Here is a 10857-nt window from a genome sequence, read left to right as displayed (position 1 = left end):
AATACCAGCACTCTCCTCCCAATTCTTCCCTGCAACCTGCACACCCACCTTGCACAAAAATACCCCCCTCCCTTCCCTTGGGCACTGTTGTTTTGTCGCTTGTGAACGAACTAATCTTTCTTTAAATTTAATAAATTGTGAACCTATTTTTATGGTTTGATTCATTGTGATTTCTATTTGCATCTATTCTTTCTCAATTTTCCTATTTTCTTTTTCTACAAACCTCTCTGTACTGTCTGGGACCCTCTATTCTTGTACTACATATACAAGGAGTGCAGCCTTCCACATATTATAAATTTCAGAACATAGTAGATCGCACATCACGCGGATGGCAATACAGACTATTGATGTAGCACACCTGCAGGCGGCATTTACACAAAATTTTTCAAACGGAGCCAAACGCACCGAAAAGTTGTCCCTGCCGCGGAGACCGTTTACTGCAAACGGATGCGTGCCTGGAATGGGTGTCGCTGTGCTTGAGGCCTCCCCGCCCCGCCTGCTGCCCTGGAAGCGCTGAAGGTTAGGGAGAGTGCAGCTGCGGCGCAGGCCGCTGACGGAAAGTTATTTCCAGTGTCCTGCGCACGTGCTCTAGGACCCCCGAGCGGAGGGTCGGCCCGGCGTGAGCATGCGTGGTGCGCCGCCTGCCCCACGGCCACGGCGGTCCAGGGAGCGGCCGTCGAAGCCCCGGGTGAAGAGGGGTGTGAGGGGCGGTGTTACACTCTTGAGTGCCAGCCGCCGCCGCAGGGCACTGCCGGGGGCCCACACCGCGGCTGGAGTGAGTTTAGTCCGAGTCTCCGGTGTGTCACTGCCACCCTGGCCCTGTGCAGTCCTGCAGTCTCGGTGACAAGTCCTTTCACCCGTGCCAACCCCCTTTCTTGCTACCACGACCTGCAGGTAAGGTGTGACCGCGTGTGGCGTAGATCGAAGTGAATGGGAAATAACCGACCCACTACTGTTAGATAGTTCTACTTTCTGCAACTGTTGGCCCCTGTGCGACGCTTTTATTTCCGCTTGCCTCTGTTTCCACTTCTCTCCAGGCTGTCAGTTATTAATACATACTTTATTGTTGTGTCTTTCCTAGGTTGGCTTGCACTTTCCCTCTGGCTGCTTGTAACTACAGTGTGCCCGGCGTGTGTGACCAAATAAGCCAACAGATTAATAAAGGGTAGGGGGTCTAGACCACAGCTAAGGGTATGACTTGAGCACAAGCTTGGATATAAAAAAAATTGCCATGTAAATTATGCAGCAACAGTGGAAAGGGATTGAGATTCTTTAAAACCGAGGATAGTGTATTTTTCTTTTACATTTGCAAGCGTTTCACTTAAGTACACTAAATGGCGTATCTGCTTTTAGTATAATTAATTAGAACTGATAATTTCTAAACATTCATGAACCGCCCCCTCTGCCCTGATGATGCTATTAGTGAATGAAAAGGCAAGTCCTTTGCCATGTGCCACCCGTACTTGAACTGTAATGTTAATACAGAAGGAGCATCTGTGTAGTGGTAAACCCCTAAGCATGTCTTTCAAAGTACTTCACGTGTAGTAATCAAAGAAAAGGAGGAGCGGCAAGACAATTACTTAGGATCACACAATGTGGTCAGACAAGAAAGCAGGTATTCATCCCAGTTGTTTTTTTGAGGAATAACTTGTGCAATTCAGCCACTGGATGGCTGCCTCCTCTCTCCTGTTTAACACCAAAGAGCAATAATACCTGCGTTTAATTTTTTGGGTTAGTAAACTAATACACTCTGGTAAAAGATGTAGTACCTACATGTTAAATCACAGTAACTCAACAGGTCTTTCTAGAATAAGCACAAAGTTAAGGGAAGGCAGCGCAATCTGTTTTCATGTTGATTTCATCAACTTCCCCCGAGTTGAGAAAGAGCCCTCACTTCAAAGTTTTCAATGATCCACAAGTGAAGACAGGTTTTCACGTGCATGTTTAGTATTTGCATTCACAGTGGAGTGACCCAACTCCCTCCAGATCAGGTTAAAAGAGAGTAGAGGTGGTAAAGCGCCGGGCCTGGATGGGATCCCTATTGATTTATTAAAATCTAACATCGAACTTTGGGACCCCCCTATTAACTCTACTGTCGCAGCAAAGGTTTTTTACAGACCTGGTCCGAGTCTCTGATAGTCCCCATATTTAAGAAAGGCAATCGCAACAGCCCAGCACAGTATAGACCGATTTCTCTGCTGGACTCACTAATTAAAGTGGCAGGACGTAGTCTATTAGGCAGATTGCAGGACTGGGCAGAGTCCAACAATGTTATTTCTGACTTGCAGTATGGATTCCGCACTGGCTTTGGGACTACTGAACAGGCTATCAATTTAATTTTACTCATTGGAAAATACATGCTTATTAAAGAAGGGAGTTTGTTCTTAACATTCGTTGATTTAACTTCGGCATGTGATTTCGTGGCTCATGAGAAACTATGGTTGGTGATGGTTAGCATTGGAGTAGATCACTCTTGTAAATTTCCTTAGAAATTTGTATGCACGGGGTCGGGGCAGAGTGTGTTATGGTCTGCAAGGTGAATGTAGACAATCATTTCCGATAGAACGAGGTGTACGGCAAGGGTGTGTGTTAGCCCCATTCTTGTTTAATCTGTATCTTAATAGCCCCGGTGACACCCTTGCAACTAAGTGTATGGATCCAGCCCAAATAGGACAGCACCCAATCCCGGCATTGCTATATGCCGACTCCATTAGGTCTACAGCGACTATTAGATGAATTTGAACAGTTCATGCAGGGTCTGGGTTTAAAAACAAACATTAGTAAAACTTTTATTATGAAGCTTGAGAACAGGTCCTCATACTGTAGACACAAGGCTTGTTTTCGGTCCAGGGAAGACATGGCTTGGCAGTTCGAGCTGGACTGTTCCAATGAGGCCCAGGGTCAAGACTGAAGTGAGCTAAAGAATGATGATGGATTCAACCCAGATCAGTGACTGGGGGTGAATGTCTGAAAAGTTTCAGCACTCCGTCCATCATCTCCTTGTGTTAGCTTTTCTCACACTGTAGGGACATTTTTATAGAGGGCGCAAAGATACGTTATCACCCACATTTTCGTATGTAGGCATTTTATTTAGTAAAGATGGGCGCTGGTCTAATGCAATAAAATCAAGGAGACTCCAATTTGTTAAGAGTACCACAGCTCTGTTAGACTTTGCCAGGAAACTGAACATAACACATCCGAGGGAAAGGTATATTATGCCAAATGTAGACCAACCGCCACATACGGGTCTGAGATTGGGGGTTATGTGAATGTCGAACCATTACAGCGTGCAGAAAATGCTTTTCTAAGGAATTTTCTTGCCCTCCCAAAAAGTAGTTCTACATATGTGTGTCACTCCGAACTAGGAGTTGCACACCTGACCGATTTGATTAGGCTCCAGCCAGTTTTGCTCTGGCACAAGAGAGGACTGTCTAAAATCTTCATCGGCAAAGAAAATCCCTTGGCTCAGATACATGCGTGACTTTTTTGGCCCCAAATTTTTTGATCACCCGGAGCTCAATATCAGTATCCAAAGAAAAGCCCTAAAACTAAAATGCTTCTCCTTACTAGAGGTTTTGAGGCTATCTTCTGAGATCATGAAACCCTCTGTGCGCAAAAACCAGCAAATTTTGACAAGTTATTATATGTAATCTTACCAAGCTAACGTAATTAATCATCGGGACAGATGCGTCCTGACTAGGTTTAGGTTGGATATTTTTTATCATCTAACGTCTTTTCCAAGCTCTAACAATTGGGCTTATGATCTTCGGCCATGTCCATGTGACAGTGTTTCTAAGCAAAGTACCATACATATTCATTTCATTTCATAAAGCTTTATTCGGAGCAGGAAGCAAGTCCATAAAAGCACAATACACAAGAATACAATCATAAAAGCGGTGGTCATGCCAAGACAAACTATACAAATCAGTTAATAATGGTTAAAACTGCATGCTTTTCCTAGCATTAAATGATTTTAAAAGGAAAGTAGCTGCATAAAAACAGACATCAGGGTGTTGAAGATTAAAAAGCAGTCTCATGGAGTCTTTTACATTCCTAACTCCAAACTTCACAAACATTGGTTTCAGATAAGCGATCCGCAAATATTTATACAGTTGACAAAACAAAAGAAAGTGCTTAGTGCTTTGTAAACAGATGTTATCACATGGGCAGGGACCAATAGGAGGTAAACGCTGTTGGGGGAAGGCCACTAGGTTGTGGACTATCCCAGTTCTCAATCTAGTCAACACAAACCGATGGGCCTTCCAGGTCACCTGAGATAAATACGGTTGGAAGCCCGAAAATTCATTTAGATCATAGTATAAAATACAGGAGGAAAGATCAACATTCTCTTGGTGCCGTCTGTTAGCTTGGTGATTTAAGAAAGAGTTCTTGATTTCCTGTTTGGCTAAATCAGAGGCACCACAATTGTTAGTCAAAACATCCAAGCCAAAGTACTCCTTAAAACAATCCACATTATACTTTAGCCAGGGAATCCTTCGATAATTATCCAGGGACAAACAGTCAGATATAATGGATCTACACAAAGACGTCTCTTCCTTCATCCATATTGAACGCCAAAGCATAAGAGGTCTCAGGAGAACCAAATCGGAGAGATGAAAAATACCCAATTCATTGTGCACTAAGACATTGGAGACTGAGCTGGGTAGACACAAGAGTCTCTTTAAAAAAGTGTTCTCCTCTACCTGGAGCGGTCCCGCCCGGGCATAGCCCCAGACACCTGCGCCATACAGGGCCGTGGAGAGGCATCGAGACTGGAAACTTTTGAGCATGTCATAGATACGCCTGTCCCCCAACTTCGTAGCCAACGTAAATATGCCATTTGAACTCCTGGCCATCTTAGACCTTACATTGTTATGTTCGCTAGACCATTTGTTATGTTTATTGTTAGAAAATGTAACCCCTAAAGTCCACATTTGTAAAGCGCACAATCACCCGTAAGGGTCTCTAGGCGCTGGGGGGCCGTCGGGAAGATTAAGCGAGCTATTGCCCAGAGTCACATGGTGCTGGGCTGACCTGCCGCCGGAGCCGGGGATCGAACCGTGGTCCCCAGATTCCAGCGGATATTCCATATGGACATTAAGAGTGCCGAAACACATTGTTTGTTGGACCAGTGTGGCAGTTTTCACAATATGCAAAACTATTACATCTACATCTACTACAGCTACATCTACATCTACTACAGCAACACTTGGCATGTTGCTGGAAATGGGACAGGGTTGTAGATCAATGACATATTTATAGAGCCCTGAAAAATTCTAGATATAAAATGCCATTGAAATCATGCCGGTTGCGGGAGACAGACTTAGAGATGCTGCTCAGAGACACAGAATGGAAGACAGCAGTGTACTGGTTCATGGAGTATCCAGTAATGCACAGTTTAAATGGACACATTTCAATTTCCTCCCCTGCACTTACATGACACCCCTTAAATGACATAAAGTTATCCGGACAGATCCCCTCTGTCCCCCCAAGTTCAAGGAATAATAGGCCACATTTGCACATATGAAGTGGGCATGTGAGAAGGGCATGTGAATACTGGCTTTGGGTGTCAGGCAGGCTGAGGACGATAACAAACATAACTGTAAATGTGTTGATTAAATGTTGTATGTTGGGGTTTACACCAGACCCAAGAGAATGAGAATACAGCATAGATTCCCTCTGCTGGGTTTAGAATTGGTGAAAAGATGAAGATCAATCCAATGGATCCAAATAGAAGGACCTACAGTGGGTTGCTGGGAAAGAGAGTTGCTGGAATGGTCACTGGCAGAGGAACATAGGGTCACAACAGTGATGGAGTACCCTGTCTGCCAAATCTATCCACCCGATTTAGAGAAGGGCAGACCGTCAGGCTTACCTTGACAGAGTAACATTTACTCCATCATCATAAACCTTCAGTTGACAGCCTGAAGGAGTACAGGCCTTCAGAGGTAAGCAACTGACCATCTATTCTAATTAGAGTGGATGGTCGGATGTCTTTCTCCTACTGTCTGTCACTGCCAGGAATATCTTGGTAGTGAGGGGGCAGTCCACACCATGAGAGAATACTCTCATGGTGTCTGGGCCATTAGCTTTTTCTTTTCCAACTACAAACTTCCACTTTGGGAGTCTGTTTCTGGAAAAGAACATTTTAAAAGTTTGGTGCAGGTATCTGCCAACAATGACAAAGGTACACCAAACGTTTAAATGACTTTGTATGAGGCACCATGATGGAGGTTCAAACAAACCTAGAGAGTTCACAGCAGGGCACATGCAAACTCTAATTTTGGTGGGCGGGGTACAGGCAGGGTGAACGTCATAAGCGCCTTCACCGCCATGATTGCCTTTACTCCACCCACAAAAGTCTAAATTGTAGCCCTAGAATGACAGAGGTTAGGACGGATGATAAGGTGTTGGAAGATCTGCTGCTGCAGTCTTTTTTTGTTTCATATTTATTTATTGAGAAAGAGAAATTAATGAAACATAGAAACAAGAATACAAATGTAATATTATAAAATAACTTGTGTGCATATACAGTAACAATAATTCATACATAATAATAAACAATAAGTAGTAGATACATTATACAATATTATAGAGTAAGGGGAGTAATTTTAGTCCATAGATAAGAAAATAAGAAATATACATTTTGTAGAGTAGAAGAGGTAAAGGAAAGGTGATAAAGATATATGAGTATACAAGAATTATATAAATAACAAAGTATGAATATGTATAAGTAAATATATATAAATTAGAGGGAAAAAAATGTAAAGAATAGAAAAAATAGAAAAATAGTTTTTTACCCAGATATAATAAGAATATAGAGTAAAGAAAAAAAAGATTAAAATATAGGATTATATCATATGATAAGAGTGGAAAGAAAAGACTTCAAGGATCATGAAAAAAGGGAGCCCAAATATGCTGGAAAATTTCCTCTTGATCCTGCAATCTATAAATAATACGTTCATGAGAAGCAGTTTGAATCATTGCTACCATCCATGCGTAGGAGAACTAGACGATTTCCAATGTCTTAAGATGCAGTTTTTTTTTTTTCACAACAAAGTTTATTGAATAAATCAAGCAAGGTAGTCAATGGGGCACCCCACAGTCAGGAGAAACCACCAAGCATTTGGATACATTACATATTGCAGGACCGAAAGCCGATTAAGAATCATTGCAAATCATACACATTAGAAACTACCCCCCGCCCCCTCCCCACCCCAACGCCCACCACCCACACCCCATCCCACCCCGTGTTCCCTCCCTAACCCTGTGCACGTGCAAAGAAGAAACCACATTATGTGAGTACAGTGTGGCCGGCATAGCGCTAGATGCGGGCCCATGCAAGGGGGGGAAGTCTAGAGCTCCTCTTCAGGGTCAATTGGGGGGTCCAGTGGCAAGTCCCTATAATCAGCCCACTTCTTCCATATCTTAAAGTGCTTGCGGGGGCAGCCTCGCGCCTCAAATATCGGTCGCTCCAGACCCATACAAAAATCTAATCCTGCTTTCCATGCACACAGAGGAGGGGCCCGTTCATCCTTCCAAGCCCTTGCTAGGTCTCTCTTGGCCAGGACAAGCCCCAGTAGCAATAGGTGGCGCTTATAAATATTCCCTCCCACACCGTCAAAAATATGAAGCAATCCCAACCGATGGGTGCGGGGCAGGTCCCAGTGCAGTACTTCAGACAGGCAGTTCCACACACCTCTCCAAAAGCCAGCTATTCGCGGACACAGCCATACAGTATGTAGCAGCGAGCCCACCTCCACCCCACAACGCAGGCATTCTGGCGATGCAATCAGTCCAGCTTTCCACAGTCGCTCGCGGGTAAAATAAGCCCTGTGAAGAATTTTAAATTGAATGAACCTGAGCCTCATTGCGATGGCAGTCCCCCGCGGGGATTCCAGAGCCTCCCGCCAATCATCCTCATCCATGGGACCAATATCCGCCTCCCAAGCCGTCCGCAGAGGAAGGAGGTCGGAAGCGCAGTGAGTGACCACCGTTTGGTATATTCGGGATACTTTTTTGTCACCGAGGTCCCCCATGAACAATTTCGCCTCTATAGGGCTGAATTCGGGGAGCGAGTCCAAATCAGCAATGTAAGGTGTTAGTGCATGCCGGAGCTGCAGATAGCGGAAAAACTGGGTCCGCGGCATATGGAACTCCGCGCTGAGTTCCTGGAACGACTTGAGAGCAACACCAGACATCACATGACCCAGCGACGAGATCCCGATCGCGTCCCATCCCCCGAAACCCGACAGGGAGGCCAGCGCAGGCAAACGACCGTTACGCCACAGCGGAGTCTCCGCAGTCAGCTTACCCCACCAGCCCATGCGGCGCAACGCCTGACGCCACACAAAGACAGTTTTCGTGACTCTGGGCAACTCCCGCCGTAGCCGTGCAGAGTAGAGGAGCACATGGAGCGTATTATCACCCATTAGTGTGCGTTCCAACGCATAGGCCGGGTCACCCCTATCACCATACCACCAGTCATTCAGGACGAGCAGGTGAGCAGCTTGGTAGTAGGACATGAGATCTGAAGTGGCAAGTCCTCCACAATATGTAGATAAGAAGCACGTACGCAGCGCTACCCTGGCGGGCCCTCCTGCCCACAGGAACCGCCCCAGGGCCGAGTTTACCTGTCTAAACCATGAAGGCGGGACTGGATGGGGATAGTTTTGTAGCTGATATAGGAGGCGTGGAAGCGCCACCATCTTGAAAATAGCGGACCGGCCAAAGATGTTGAGCGGCATCCGGGACCAAGTTTTCACGTCAGCCATCGCCCGCTCCCAGACCGGCAGCACGGAGTGCTCCCACGTGAGGGTCACCGATTCCGACAGGAATACTCCTAGGTATTGCAAGCCATCGGTCGCCACCCGCAGGTTCAACGTCCAGGGATCCGCCACTACACCACCCCCAAGGACCCACAGGGTAGACTTGCCCAAGTTCAGATAGAGGCCTGAGACCTCTCCAAAGACCCGCATGATTTCCAACACCCGCGGCCCAGAGCGTCGCAGATCGGTAAGGAAGAAGAGGACATCGTCTGCGTATAACGCAATTCTATCCGAGAGGCCCCCGGGCCACACAAATCCCCGCATCTGCGCGTCCATACGCACCCAGGCGGCCAAAGGCTCCATTGCAAGAGCGAAGAGATACGGGGATAAAGGGCATCTCTGTCGGGTCCCCCGGCCAATACGGAAGGTCTCCGACACCGCCCCGGCAATACGCACCGCAGCCGTGATATCAGTATATAGCAGCTTAATATAGGACAGAAAAACCGGGCCCAGGTTGAGACGGGGCAGGAGCGCAAATAGATACGTCCAGCTCACCGAGTCAAACGCTTTGTTGATATCAGCAAGCAATAGAGCCGCCGGCTCACCCGAGGCCCCTATTGCATCTATAGCAGCCCATGCACGCCGAATGTTGTGGCGTGTAGCCCTGCCAGGCATAAAGCCAGATTGGTCGGGATGCACCAGCTCCGTTATATACGGAAGCAATCGATTTGCCAGAGCTTTGGCCAGTATTTTGGCTTCTATGTTAAGTAACGAGATGGGGCGATATGAGTCATGTCTATCTGGGGGTCGCCCAGGTTTCGGGAAAACTACCACTTCGGCATGGCGCCAGTCAGGCGGCAGTCTACCCTGTGTACGCGCCGCCTCAAGCGCGTGACGAAAATGGGGCCCTAATTGCGTATGAAATTTTTTAAAGAATTCACAAGGGTAGCCGCTTGGCCCGGGGGCCTTACCCGCATTGAGCTGTCCCAGGGCCTCCCCCAATTCCTCCGCCGTAAGGGGAGCATCTAGGGACTCCCTGGCTGCATCCGACACCGCCTTTGGAGGTAAATCATCAATGAATTTAGCCACCTCCTCCCCTGATAAGCTTTCGCATGGAGCATATTGTGTCGCAAAGTAGGTGGCGAAGCTCGCTGCCAGGGCGGAAGAGTCAGTGATGGCCACCCCATCCTCAGCCGTAAGACTAGGCAGTGTGTCGGGTTTAAAGCTATATTGGCACAGTCTATGGAGCAAGGAGCTCGATTTATCACCCCACTGGTATATCCTGCTCCGCGTGGCCAGCCACGCCTGCCTGGCCTCATCTAGCAAGACCGACGCGTAAGATTGCTGTGCCTGGAGGAGTAGCCGTGTGCCAACCTCATCCCCTCTCCCACGGCTCCGCCGCTCCAGTGTCTCCACCAGTGCCGCAGCCACCGTAATCGCCTCACGACGCCCACGACGGGCCGCAGTGGTTCACGCAATATCCACCCCGCGTACAGTGGGCTTCAAGGCCTCCCACACCACTACCGCGTCAATATCATCTACTAGGTTTTCCCGCCAATAATGGTCTATGACCTCCCGGAGGTGTTTGACATAGCTAGGCTGTTGGAGATGCCACGAGGACATCCTCCATCTGAAAAGCTGGCGTTTCCTCAGAAGGTCCACTTCAATCGACACAGGGGAGTGATCAGATAGTCCTCTCGGCAAGATCTCTGCCATGCGTACTCTGCACATACACACTCTGGGAACAAACACATAGTCCAAGCGGGAAAAGGAGCCATGCACAGCAGATACAAACGTATATTCGCGTGCGTTGGGGTGCATATGTCGCCAGGTGTCAATCCAGCCCAGTCCATCACACATTGCATGTAGCCTAGTAGGAGGCGGGGGGAGAGGGGAGGAAGGGGAGGTCAGTCGGCCTGGGTCCCGGCGCTTCTGGCGGTCCAGACACACGTCCATCACCTCATTCCAGTCACCCCCAATCACCGCCAGGGACTCCGGAATATCTTCCCATAACTGGAACAGTTTCTCGGCTAGGGCCCACTGCAGGGGGGGAGGGGCATATACACTCCCAAGAACCACCGGCTCCGTA

The 10857-nt window shown here is 47.5% G+C and overlaps 1 protein-coding gene across 2 annotated transcripts in view; it reads left to right on the top strand.

Moving 5' to 3' along the window:
• Positions 1-523: 523 nt before the first annotated feature.
• TSPAN12 (tetraspanin 12) overlaps positions 524-10857 on the top strand; it is a 212440-nt gene continuing 202106 nt past the window's right edge. Inside the window, exon 1 of one of the 2 annotated variants that reach the window (XM_078680422.1) lies at positions 524-894. The gene's annotated coding sequence lies outside the window, so the exon portion shown is untranslated. The remainder of the gene's footprint in view (positions 895-10857) is intronic. The other variant, XM_078680439.1, reaches the window with a different exon arrangement.

This window comes from Lissotriton helveticus, chromosome 1_1, assembly GCF_964261635.1.
Source record: "Lissotriton helveticus chromosome 1_1, aLisHel1.1, whole genome shotgun sequence".
Lineage (NCBI taxonomy): Eukaryota > Metazoa > Chordata > Amphibia > Caudata > Salamandridae > Lissotriton > Lissotriton helveticus.
Note: the sequence above shows the minus strand (reverse complement) of the source record. Positions and strands in the feature narration are given on the sequence as shown.